Source organism: Chiloscyllium plagiosum, chromosome 8, assembly GCF_004010195.1.
Source record: "Chiloscyllium plagiosum isolate BGI_BamShark_2017 chromosome 8, ASM401019v2, whole genome shotgun sequence".
Taxonomy (NCBI): Eukaryota; Metazoa; Chordata; class Chondrichthyes; order Orectolobiformes; family Hemiscylliidae; genus Chiloscyllium; species Chiloscyllium plagiosum.
Window position 1 is genome coordinate 94700995 of NC_057717.1, and position 10415 is coordinate 94711409.

The 10415-nt window shown below is 43.3% G+C and overlaps 1 protein-coding gene across 1 annotated transcript in view; it reads right to left on the reverse strand.

The window, feature by feature from the left end:
* Nucleotides 1-10415, reverse strand: part of LOC122552359 — a 35096-nt gene that overhangs the window by 13399 nt on the left and 11282 nt on the right. The window lies entirely within an intron of this gene.

Genomic DNA, 10415 nt, shown 5'->3' on the forward strand with positions numbered 1-10415 from the left:
CACCAAATCAGGAAGGCAGTTCAGAGGAACCAGCAAAAGGAGGAACGTAGCCGGACTGAGGGGGGGTTGTCGGGTGCTGGGGGCTTAGAGTTGCCCAGGTAACTGTCAGAATCAGGGTTACCAGGCTCAAGAGAATAAGATTCAGGGAAATCGTCCAATGGTGGAGAATGTCAGAAACGGGATTCCGAACAAGTTGGGAAGAGGTTGGGATAATTGGCATCAGAAAGGTGCTGAAATGGGCACAGCATTGTTTCAAAAAAATGATGATAGGTGCAAGCTGAACAAAAACAGCAACACGAACCACAAGGCCCTGGAGGAGAGCGGAAGCCCAAGAGTCAAGCCACCCATGCATCCAGGTCCAAAGGTCCCAACAGGGAGTAGTGTCATGAGGAAGAAGGCCATCTTGCAGATTTGGGCAGCAATGTTGGTAAAGTTCTCCCTGGAATCAGGGATGTAGGTACAACAGTCAGAGCTGATAAGGGCACAAGTGCCTCTTTTCTCAGCTAACAGGTAGTCGAGGGCCATTCGATTTTGCAGAGCAACAGTATGGATAGCAACCATCTCTGCACTGAGCTGGTCAAAAGCCAAAGAAGATAAATGCAAGGTGCTGCATTTTGGGAAAGCAAGTCTTAGCAAGACTTATACACTTAATTGTAAGGTTCCCGAGGGAGTGTTGCTGAACAAAGAGGCCTTACAGTGCAGGTTCATAGCTCCTTGAAAGTAGAGTCGCAGGTAGATAGAATAGTGAAGGCGGCGTTTGGTATGCTTTCCTTTATTGGTCAGAGTGTTGAGTACAGGAGTTGGGAGGTCATGTTGCAGCTCTACAGGACATTGGTTAGGCCACTTTTGGAATACTGCGTGCAATTCTGGTCTCCTTCCTATCGGAAGGATGTTGTGAAACTTGAAAGTGTTCAGAAGAGATTTACAAGGATGTTGCCAGGGTTGGAGGATTTGAGCGATAGGGAAAGGTTGAATAGGCTGGAGTTGTTTCCCCTAAGCGTCAGAGGCTGAGGGGTGACCTCATAGAGTTTTGTAAAAACATGAGGGGCATGGATAGGGTGAATAGGCAAGATCTTTTTCCTGGGATGGGGGAGTCTGAGAGGGGAAAGATATAAAAGAGACTTAAGGGGCAACATTTTCACGCAGAGGATAATGCGTGTGTGGAATGGGCTGCCATAGGAAGTGGTGGAGGCTAGTACAATTGCAACATTTAAAAGGCATCTGGATTGGTATATGAATAGGAAGGGTTGGAGGGATATGGGCTGGGTGCTGGCAGGCGGGATGAGATTGGGGTGGGATATCTGGTCAGCATGAACAAATTGGACCGAAAGGTCTGTTTCAATGCTGTACATTTCTATGACTCTATGTAGCACTGGCAATCTCTTCCAGAGTGGTAGTAATTCATCTTAACCTCAACCTCAAGCTGGAGGGTTGCATGGATGGGGAGGGGAGAAAATGATAAAAGACGTTGAAAAATTTTGAGCGTTCTCTTGATGCAAGGTTCAGAAGTCTCGAAAGGCAAAGTGTGGAAGTGGTAAAGGAAAAGGACAACATAACCTAAATAACAGCTCCCAGTCCAGGAGGTAGGCATCCAGGGGTAGGCCTTCTGGCCTCAATTGAAATAAGTGCCGAAGAATGCCAACAAATGGTTGCGTTGGGTTCCAGTCCAAATGGTGGAAAATGAGGAATTGATGTCCTATCGGAAAGATGTTGTGAAACTTGAAAGGGTTCAGAAAAGATGTACAAGGATGTTGCCAGGGTTGGAGGATCTGAGCTACAGGGAGAGGCTGAACAGGCTGGGGCTGTTTTCCCTGGAGCGTCGGAGGCTGAGGGGTGACCTTATAGAGGTTTACAAAATTATGAGGGTATATGAATAGGAAGGGTTTGGAGGGATATGGGCCGGGTGCTGGCAGGTGGGACTAGATTGGATTGGGATATCTGGTCGGCATGGACGAGTTGGACCGAAAGGTCTGTTTCCATGCTGTACATTTCTATGACTCTATGATTGTCCGAAACTCTGAGGTTAAGTATGCTCCCGTCTGCAGTGAACTGGTAAGCAATTGAAGTAAGGAGGATGGAGTGAAGGCACGTACTGAAACCAGCCTGCCATCCAAGGGATGCTTGCTTTTAATGCAAGTACTTCCTAGAGGTGTAGTTGTAGTTGTGAGATTGGTAAGGAACAGGGAGGGGTGTGTGCGTGAGAGATTGCATCGAGGCTGGAACCAATCTTTAAATCTATCCACTGTATGTGTTGCTGATTGCCAGCGGAGGTGTGTACTATCCTTGTAAGACTGTGGGGCGCCCACCCATTTAAGGAAACCAAAAGGTATGCGAAAAGACGTCACAGCAGCAGAACAACCCTGATGCAGCCACCATTCAGCAGTGTCAGATTCATTAAATGGTATGGGTCTCAGGGAGATCCCTCTCTTGGAGTGCATAGGAATATGGGCACAAATCCCGCAGCTAGAGCCGTTGATCTTCTGTGCATAAAGGTAAGTTATGTAAAGAAAAGTGTTGAAGTGTATTTCCCAATTGTTACAGGCTATTAGGCTATCCATTGTGTCCCAGTCAAATATAGTTAGTGAAAGAAAGATGAGAAAGAGTGTAGTGAAAAGCAGAACGATCAGGCTGAGTCATTCTCTGACTGGGTCTTTTGCATTGCGTCACGTGTGTCCATGCAGCCACCCCTTGACTTACACTGCTGAACAGGTGACCAGCAGGACGAGGAACAGGCCTTTCCATCTAGGTGAAAGTGGAGTCTGCCATGCTGGAGATCAGAGTTGAGAGTGTGTTGCTGGAAAAGCACAGCAGGTCAGGCAGCATCCGAGGGGCAGGAGAATTGACGTTTCGGGCCAGAGCCCTTCATCAGGAATGAGACTGAGAGCCTTGGGGTGCAGAGATAAATGGGAGGGGGTGGGGCTGGGGGGAAGGTAACTAAGAGTGCAATAGGTGGATGGAATGGGGGTAAAGGTGATAGGTCGGAGAGGAGGGTGGAGCAGATAGGTGGGAAGGTAGATTGACAGGTGGGACACGTCATGAGGACAGTGCTGAGCTGGAAGGTTGGAACTGGGGTAAGGTCAGGGGAGAGGAAATGAGGAAACTGGTGAAGTCCACATGGATGCCCTGGGGCTGAAGGGTCCCGAGGCGGAACATAAGGCGCTCTTCCTCCAGGCATCGGGTGGTGAGGGAGTGTAATGTAGGAGGCCCAGGACCTGCATGTTCTCGGCAGAGTGGGAGGGGGAGTTTTAATTTAATTTTAATTTAAAAATAAATGTAAAATGTACTCAATTTCCAACTCTGAGATCCATTATAATTACCAGGTCCTAGTCCCTTAATTAAAATCCCAGATTAGGTTCCTTAAGTGGTCCTGATCAGTCATTGCTCATTTACAATGCTATAGGGTGTGAAATGACTGCAGCTGCATTAAAAGGTCTTGTCTACTCATATGGTAACAAAATATTTCTAATGCACATGTAATGGCCGAATCCAAACACACAAATATTAACCATGGGATATCAATTTTTATTACATGACTTTTCCACAACATAATGTTGAACTGAAACTTCAATTGTCAGTGAGGGAGGGAAATTGACATAGAATAAAACTACGACTGTCACTCCATAATCACCAATCAGATGCAGCAGTCTGAAAATTAAGTGGAAACAAATGAGTCTGAAATAAAAAAATTAATCTGCTGGTACCTTTTTCTGAAAACAATACTGTTGGTTTGGGATATTTTGGATCAAATTTTATACTTCCAGTTTAACAATATTTAAGTAAAGTAAATAAAGTTCATGCAATTCCTCCATTCAATGAGTAAATGTTACAGTCTGAGATGATTTCCTCATGTCAGGTTTAGACTATAATTAAAAATTGAGCAGAGACCTACTCTCATCCTGGAACAGCATGATTCTGCACCTGAGGCCAGGATACTGCTTTTACTTCCTTTAGTCCATTCTTTCATTAGTCCAACACGTAGGGGTGAAAGGAGTGAAACTGATCTTTGGCAGTGGCATGAAATTATGGATAATTTGAGAGCAAGTTTATACTGATGTCAAATAGTGCAGAATCTAAGGAGAAGACTTTTAAAAAATATTATAATGCCGTCTTCCTCCATATTAAACTGATCTGAATTTGAATTGGCTTTCATGTAAGCATAAAAATTGATTAGTTAGAAATTGACAGTACGGCAGTCATGGTTTGTAAGAAGAACAAAGGGGGGTGGTTAATATTTCATTTCATAATCACTGATGGTTCCTTAACCTTAAAAGAAATCATCTTAAATTCCCAAAATGCAAAGCAAATTCAAAACTGTCCTGGATCTTGAGCCCCAGGGAACAAAACACAAACATTCAATCACCAACAAGTAAATGTGCATTCAAACCAGATCACAAAGGATTAACCTTTCGGCAAGTCAGAGGAGATGGGGAAGCGCTAAATGAATACTTTCCATCAGTATTCACACTGGAGAAAGACAATGTTGTCGATGAGAATATTGAGATACAGACGACTAGACTAGATGGGATTGAGGTTCACAATGAGGAGGTGTTAGCAATTTTGGGAAGAGTGAAAATACATAAGTCCCCTGGGCTGGATGGGATTTCTCTTAGGATTTTCTGGGAAACCAGGGAGAAGATTGCAGAGCCTTTGGCTTTGATCTTTATGTCGTCATTATCTACAGGAGTAGTATCAGAGGACTGGAATATCACAAATATCATTCACTCATTCAAGAAGGGGAGTAATTATGGACCAGTGAGCCATACTTCGGTTGTGGGTAAAGTGTTGGAAAGAGTTATAAGAGATAGGATTTTTAATCATCTAGAAAAGAATAAGCTAATTAAGGATAGTCAACACGGTTTTGTGAAGGGTAGGTTATGCCTCACAAACCTTATTTTGTTCTTTGAGAAGGTGACCAAACAGGTGAATGAGGGTAAAGCGGTTGATGTGGTGTATATGGATTTCAGTAAGGCGTTTGATAAGGTTCTCCACAGTAGGCGATTGCACAAAATACAGAGGCATGAGATTGACGGTGAGTTAGTGGTTTGGATCAGAAATTGGCTGGCTGAAAGAAGACAGAGGGTGGTGGTAGATGTGAAATATTCATCCTGGAGTTCAGTTACCAGTGGTGTATCACAAGGATCTGTTTTGGGTCCACTGCTGTTTGTCATTTTTATAAATGACCTGGATGAGGGCGTGTGGGTTAGTAAATTTGCGGATGACACTAAGGTCAGTAGAGTTGTGGATAGTGTTGAAGGATGTTGTAGGTTACAGAGGGACATAGATAAGCTGCAAAGCTGGGCTGAGAGGTGGAAAATGGAGTTTAATGAGGAGAAGTGTGAGGTGATTCACTTTGGAAGGAGTAACAGGAATGCAGAGTACTGGGCAAATGGTAAGCTTCTTGGTAGTGTAGATGAGCAGAGAGATCTCAGATACATAGATCCTTGAAAGTTGCCACCCAGGTTGATAGGGTTGTTAAGAAAGCATATGGTGTGTTAGCTTTTATTGGTAGAGACATTGAGTTTTGGAACCATGAGGTCATGCTGCAGCACAAAACTCTGGTGCAAATGCACTTGGAGTATTGTGTACAACTCTGGTCACCACATTATAGGAAGGATGTGGAAGCTTTGGAAAAGGTTCAGAGGAGATTTACTGGGATGTTGCCTGGTATGGAGGGAAGGTCGTATGAGGAAAGGCTGAGGGACTTGAGGCTGTTTTTGTTAGAGAGAAGAAGGCTGACAGGCGACTTAATTGAGACATACAAGATAATCAGAGGGTTAGATAGGTTGGATAGTGAGAGCCTTTTTCCTTGGATGGTGATGGCTAGCATGAGGGACATAGCTTTAAATTGAGGGTTGATAGATACAGGACAGATGTCAGAGATAGTTTCTTTACTCAGAGAGTAGTAGGGGCATGGAATGCACTGCCTGCAACAGCAGTAGACTCGCCAAATCTAAGTGCATTAATTGGTCATTGGATAGGCATATGGACGAGAATGGAATAGTGTAGGTTAGGTGGGCTTCAGATTGGTTTCACAGGTCGGCGCAACTTCGAGTGCCGAAGGGCCTGTACTCCACTGTAATGTAATGTTCAATGTTCTATGTACCATTCCTCTTTGTTTCCTGTCACTGAGCCAATTTTGGATCCAACTCACCACAATCCCCTGCTGAATTTTTCCAGCAATTTCTGTTTTAGAACACAGAACATAGAGCAGTAGAGGCGCTTCATCCCTCAATGTTGTACTGACCTTTTATCTTAATCTAAAATCAAACTAACCTTCATACCCTTTATTTTACTATCATCCATGTGCCTATCCAAGAGTCGCTTAGTTGTCACTAATGTAACTGACTCTACTACCACTGCTGGCAGTGCATTACATACACCCACAACTCCCTGTCTAAAGAACCTACCTCTGACATCTCCCCTAAACCATCCTCCAATCACCTCAAAATTATGCCCCCATGTGATAGCCATTTCCACCCAGGGTAAAAGTTTCTGACTATCCACTCTATCTCAGCCTCTCATCATCTTATACACCTCTATGAAATCACTTGTCATCCTTCTTCACTCCAATGAGAAAAGCCCTAGTTCCCTCAACCTTTCTTCAAAAGACATGCCCTTCAGTCCAGGCAGCATCCTGGTAAATCTACTCTGCACCCTCTCTAGAACTTCCACATCCTTCCTATTATGAGGTGACCAGAACTGAACACAATATTCCAAGTGTGGTCTAACCGGGGCTTTATAGAGCTGCAGCATAACCTCGCGACTCTTAAACTCAATCCCCCTGCTCAAGGAAGCCAACACACCATACATCTTCTTTACACCTCTATGAAATCACTTGTCATCCTTCTTCACTCCAATGAGAAAAGCCCTAGTTCCCTCAACCTTTCTTCAAAAGACATGCCCTTCAGTCCAGGCAGCATCCTGGTAAATCGACTCTGCACCCTTTCTAGAACTTCCACATCCTTCCTATTATGAGGTGACCAGAACTGAACACAATATTCCAAGTGTGGTCTAAACAGGGCTTTATAGAGCTGCAGCATAACCTCGCGACTCTTAAACTCAATCCCCCTGCTCAAGGAAGCCAACACACCATACATCTTCTTTACAACCCTATCAATTTGGGTGGCAACTTTGAGGGATCTATGGACAAGATCCCTCTGTTCTTCCACACTGCCAAGAATCCTGCCTTCAAACTCTGTAATCTGCATTCAAATTCGACCTTCCAAAATTAATCACTTCATACTTTTCAAGGTTGAATTTCATCTGCCACTTCTCAGCCCAGCTCTGCATTCTGTTAATGTCCTGTTGCAACCTACAACTGCCCTCCACATAATCCACCACTCCACCAACCTTTGTATCATCAGCAAACTTACTAACCCATCCTTCCACTTCCTCATCCAAGTCATATATAAAAATCACAAAGAGAAGTATTCCCAGAACAGATCCCTGCAGAACAACACTGCTCACCAAGCTCGAGGCTGAATACTTTCCATCTACTATTATCCTTTCTTCTTTGAGCCAGCTAATTCAGTTTCCAGACATCCAAATTTCCCTGTATCCCATGCCTCCTTACTTTCTGAATGAACTTACCATGAGGAATATTATCAAACACCTTGCTAAAATCCATGTCCACCACATCCACTGCTCGACTTTCATCAATGTGTTTTGTCACATCCTCAAAGAATTCAGTCAGGCTTGTGAGACATGACCTGCCCCTCACAAAGTTATGCTGACAATCTCAAATCAAACTATGCTTTTCCAAATAATAATAATTCCTGTCTCTCAGAATCTGTTCCAATAATTTGCCTACCACCGATGTAAGACTGACTTACATAATTCTCTGAATTATCCCTATTCCCTTTCTTGAACAGAGAATAATATTTGCCATTTTCCAATCATCTGGTACTACTCCAGCAGACAGTAAGGATGCAAAGATTATTGCCAAAGGCACAGCAATCTCTTCCCTTGCTTCCCTTATAACCCTTAGGTATATCCCGTCTGGCCCAGGGGACTTATCTATCTTCATGTTTTTCAAAATTGACAGAACATCCTCCTTCTTGTCCTCACAAACAACAAGGTCCCTCTCAGTCGTGAATACTGAAGCAAAGTATTAATTAAGGACCTCCCCAACCTCCTCCGACTCCAGGCACAAGTTCCTTCCACTGATTGGCCCTATATCCTCTTGTTCCTCACATTAGTATAGAACGTCTTGGGATTTTCATTAATCCTACACACCAAGGCTTTTTCATGCCCCTTTCTCACTCTCTGAAGTCCATTTCTTCCTGGTTGCCTTATAACCCTCTCAAACCCTGTCTGACCTTTGCTTCCTTATTAAGCTTCCTTCTTCATCTTGGCTAGATGTTCCACATATCTTGTCGTCCAAGGTTCCTTCATCCTGCCATGCCTTCCTTGCCTCAGTGGGACAAACCTATCTAGCACGCGCAGCAAGTGCTTCCAAAACAACCTCCACATTTCTGTCGTGCATTTCCCTGAGAATGTCTGTTCCCAATTTATGCTCCACGGCTCCTGTCAAATAGCATTATAATTCCTCCTGCCCCCAGTTAAATACTTTCCCAAAACATCTGCTCCTATCCCTCTCCATGACTACAGTAAAGGACATGGAGTTGTGATCACTAGAATGAAAATGCTCTCCCACCGAGATATCTGACACATCTGCTAAGCAGATCTGCTAAGCACCAAATCCAATATGGCCTCCCCTCTAGCTGTCTTATCGATATATTGAGTCAGAAGCCCTTCTGGACATATCTGACAATTTAAGACATCCTGAACACAGGCAACAAGCAGTCAACACAACCTTCAGGAGTCTCAATCCTGGCCACAGAGAACAGGATCTATTCCCTTGATTGCAACCACATTTCTTTGCTTATCCTCACTGCAGTCCCCACTCATTCACGCACAGTAAGAATCTCAAACTTGTTTGACAAACCTGTTAGGTTGAGGCTTCTTCAGCTCTACCTCCTGGATTTCTTTACCTATCTTCCTCATAGTCATTCATTCCAGTCTCGAAGGACCAAATTTGAGTTAGTTAATCTAAAGGGTGTTACTGCCTCCTGAAACACAACAAACAGGTAACTCTCCCCCTTCCTGATGTATTCAAAGCTCTGACTGTAACTCATCAGTAACTCTGAGCTCAGAGTTCCTCAAGGAATCAACACTTGCTTCAGATGTGGTCACGATAAATTGTAAAGGGGTCCACCAACTCCAACATCATGCAGTTACAACATGTCGCCTGACCCAGCAACTCTGTCTTAATTAGTTATGTGATGATACTATGGCTTTAAGGGGTATGTTTTGTGTTTTGGTTTTGAAGAGAGGAATTGAATTGTCTATTGAAAGCACATAATGGAAACAGCTTGTGAGGTCGTGGGTCTTTTCTTAAAATGAGGACAACAGAAGCAGCTTGAATGGGTGGGACAAACTTGCAACAGAACCAGGAGTTTTGGTTTTAGATTTTCAGTATTACCAGTTACTGAGGTCTTGAAGTTAGATGTGGAAGCTTTTTTATTCCTATCTCAGTGACAGCTAAAAGCTAGGAGTTCTCTTCCTGTTGCTGGAGTTGCATGTGAGACAATCTGTTTATTCTGCCTTTGCCTTTGTCAAAGGTGTGTTTATGGGGTTTATTATATTGGAACAGTTACTCTTTTGGAGTTAAATAATCTGTTATTCTGTGAAGGTTGCCAATGGAGCTGTTATTCCAATTTCTTCTGTTTTTTGTTGTATTTTATCTACAGTGTATGAATTAAGAGTGTTTTGCTTAACGTTACACTGAACTCAAAAATAAGAAAAAAGTTAGGGTCAAGACTATCTTCTGAATATATTTTGAGGGGATTTGGTCTGGTCCATAACAAATTCGGGGCTCTAGTCAGGATCAAAATTTCTAATTCAGGTTTGGGTTTTGGATTGTTGGTGTTAAAGCCAGTGGGTGGTGAATGGTAATGTTTTTTAGTTCGGGTGTTGAATTGAATTTGGTTGGTTTAAACAAGGTGTGCCTTGTGTAGTATTGCCTCCTTCAGTCACTAAGAGTTTCCTGACAGTGGAAGTAGTATCTTCAGAAATTTTACAGAAAGTGAGTAAGATAAAGCTTTTTAAATTAGTAAATAAGCTGAAGTTGGTGTTGCCTGTGTCTGTGAGGAAATGGGAGAAAATTGTGGCAATTGTTCAGAATTTACAATGGCCAGAAATACCATCCGTATCTTTGGAAATGGCTGAAATGTAGCAGCTTGAACATGGAAAGGAAATGAAACAGTTTGACTTACAATTAAAAGTGTAGGGGAGAAAGAAAAGGAGTGGGAGGCTTTAGCTGAAGAAAGGGAGAAAGAGAGAGGTATTGAACTTCAGAGGTTGGAAACGAACACTCAACGTCGACTTAAAATGGCGGAGGTAGAGATGAAAAG